At 42.7% G+C, this 3,306-nt stretch overlaps 1 pseudogene; it reads left to right on the top strand.

Annotated features, from left to right (window-relative positions):
- The first annotated feature begins 1,258 nt into the window (after positions 1-1,258).
- Positions 1,259-2,920, top strand: LOC138844836 (NIF3-like protein 1; annotated as a pseudogene).
- Positions 2,921-3,306: the final 386 nt, after the last annotated feature.

Consider the following 3,306-nt stretch of genomic DNA (forward strand, 5'->3'; position numbering starts at 1 on the left):
TGGTTGGTGTGCTGGTTCTGTCCCGGTTGCTCTTCTTCCAGTCCAGCTCTCTGCTGTGGCCCAGGAAGGCAGTGGAGGATGGCCCAAGTGCTTGGGCCCCTGCACCTGCATGGGAGACCAGGAGGAAGCACCTGGCTCCTGGCTTCAGATTGGTGCAGCACAATGGCAGTAGTGGCCATTTGGGGGTGAACCAATGGGAGGAAGACCTTTCTCTCTGTGACTCTCTCACTGTCTAACTGTCTGTCAAAAAAAAAAAAAATAGGCATCATAACCACTACACTAAATGCATAACGCCCATTTAAATGTTTTTCTTTGGCATATTTGAAAGTACTATATATGATTTTCCCCTGGTAATTCCTCTCTGTTTCTATCAGAACTCCACTGATGGTTTCTTGTATTTTCCTCCTGAAACCATCTGCATTCTCCTTAACATTACCCATCTAGGTATTCCCCCATTGATCCCAATCTCTGATTCTGCTTGACTGATTTTGCCATCTGTAATCAGACACTTCTCTTTCCAGTCTGAACGTCTTCCATGACCTTTAGACTATAGTTCCTTCTCCATCTTGAATGCTTCTTTGTAGCTGTTCAAATAATACCTCACACTTGATGAATCTCAAATGAAACCTGCAGCTTTCATTCCTTTTTATTTGTATATGGTATTAGTACAAGCCAGCCATGACTTAAATCAACATAATGGGATTTTTGTTGGACTCCTCATTTTCTATCAGGTCTAATTTCAGATCTTTCTTTGTCTTTAAATTTGTAATCTCATTTTTCATTGCTTGATTTTATTTTTACACTAGGTGGACAGAAAGCAATCCTCCTTAATAAAGTTGACAATTAGCTTCACTTAGAACATTTTAGCAATGCACGTTAAAAAAATTCATCTTACAGCCGGCGCCGTGGCTCAATAGGCTAATCCTCCACCTTGCGGCGCCGGCACACCGGGTTCTAGTCCCGGTTGGGGCGCCGGATTCTGTCCCGGTTGCCCCTCTTCCAGGCCAGCTCTCTGCTATGGCCAGGGAGTGCAGTGGAGGATGGCCCAGGTGCTTGGGCCCTGCACCCCATGGGAGACCAGGAAAAGCACCTGGCTCCTGGCTCCTGCCAGGATCAGCGCGGTGCGCCGGCTGCAGCGGCGGCCATTGGAGGGTGAACCAGCGGCAAAGGAAGACCTTTCTCTCTCTGTCTCTCTCTCTCACTGTCCACTCTGCCTGTCAAAAAAAAAAAAAAAAAAAAAAAAAAAAAAATTCATCTTACAAATTGTTCTGCAATCCAAATATACAACAACTTGAAAAGCGATGTTTAGAAAACAAAATCCAATGTAAAAAGACAGATTAAAGGCTATGGAGATGTACCTGGACTCAAATTGAGTTTTGCCCAAAAATTGCTGTATGTTGTCATCTTGCTTACGCCTGGTCCCCATGACAGTCTGGTTTGTCCTTTCTCTGAACTTCAATTCTTCCCGTTCCTTCATGGATCTGAAGACTCTCGTTTCCTCCTTGAAGGACTTTGCATCACTGTCTTCTGCTGAGAGTTGGGACAATGTTGGATTGCTGGTGGAACAAGCCCACCACAAACTATAAATACACTCTTCCTGACCAATGACTTGACTGAGCAGGTGATGGGGGAGGCTCTGCATAAGAAGGCAGATCTCATCTTTTCCTACCTTCCACCTATTTTCCTACACATAAAGTGTATTACCTGGACATCCTGAAAGGGGCGCCTGGTGTTCCGGGCTTTGGAGAACAGAGTTGGCATCTACTCTCTTCACACAGCCTATGATGCTGCACCCCAGGGATTGAAAAAGTGGTTTTCCAAAGGACTTGGAGCCTGCACATCCAGGCATATATATCCTTCCAAAGCTCATGGCTTTCCTATAGAGGGAACCACTGAGTACAATTCAACATTAACCATACCCAAGATATGGACAAAGTTGTGTCTGCAGTGAGAGAAGTTGAAGGTGTTCCTGTCACTTCTTTTTCTGCTAGGATTGGTGAGGAGACAAATAAGGATCCGCCTGAATTGTACTGAGAAGCCTTTGATGCAGGTGGTGGCTCAGCTCTCTCAAAACAGATAACTTTACCAGAGATCTGAAATTCTGTCACTGCAGAGAAGCCTTTGCTCTACATACTGGAATGGGTCGATCATGCACCCTGGATGAATCTGTTGCCTTGGCAACCATGATTGAGTGAATCAAAAGACACCTCAAACTAACTCATATTCAATTAGCTCTTGGGGTAGGAGGGACCTTAGCGTCATGAGTCAAAGCTGTGGCCCTGTGTGCTGGTTCTGGGAGCAGCGTCCTGCAGGGTGTGGAAGCAGACCTGTACCTCAGGGGTGGGATGTCCCATCATGATGGTCTGGATGCTACTTCCCAAGGAATAAATGCCATCCTCTGTGAACACAGTAACACTGAATGAGGCTTTCTTTCTGACCTTTGTGATATTCTGGGTACCCGCTTGGAGAATTAGATTAATATTATCTTGTCAGAGACAGACAGGGCTCTTCTTTGTGTGGTATAAGGCATACAGAAACATCAAGATGATACAACCTACAGATTGCATCTCCACTCATGTGGATGTGTAACATGAGTCAGTGGAGTTTATATATCTTTCTGGAAGAGTATCTTAAGATGGATGAGGATGCTTCAAAAAGTTCATGGAAATGTTTATTTTGAGAAAACTACATAGATTAAAAAAATTTCACAAAATACACAATTTTTAGCTCCATTTTCTGCAAACCTTTCTTAACTGCCCTTATATTATCTTTTCTAGTTTATCTGGTTCAACAAATGTTATAGTTCATAAGGAAATAACTGAACTACCATAATGAAGAGCAAATACTAAGAAAGATCAACTAAAGATTCTTGGGAAGTAACCAAGTAATTCTCTCTTTAGTTTAGTTATAGTTGGGATATGTTAACCTAGATATCTCTGCCATTGGTTAGTTTTAAAATGTCCTTTAAAAACTTGGAATTGAACACCTATTTTTAGGCAGTAGCCAGTTTGGGATGATATGGTCTGTCCCTTTGTCCATGTTCTGTAGGTCCACCTAAATTCCAGTGTTTCACCTCAGTTTCAGAATCAGCATGAGATGTATTAGGAGGAAGTTGTTTTTAATATGATTGCTATTCAGATTACTATGTCTTTATTGCTTTTTATTTTATAAAAATAAACCAAATTATAACATTAGTCCAAGCCCTAATCCTTACCCTGGCCCTAGCCCTAGCCTTAGTCCTTGCCCTAACCCTAAACCTAATCCTACATCTAAACCCATTCTGAAGCCTAATACTAGGTCTATCAC

Source organism: Oryctolagus cuniculus, chromosome 12, assembly GCF_964237555.1.
Source record: "Oryctolagus cuniculus chromosome 12, mOryCun1.1, whole genome shotgun sequence".
Taxonomy (NCBI): domain Eukaryota; kingdom Metazoa; phylum Chordata; class Mammalia; order Lagomorpha; family Leporidae; genus Oryctolagus; species Oryctolagus cuniculus.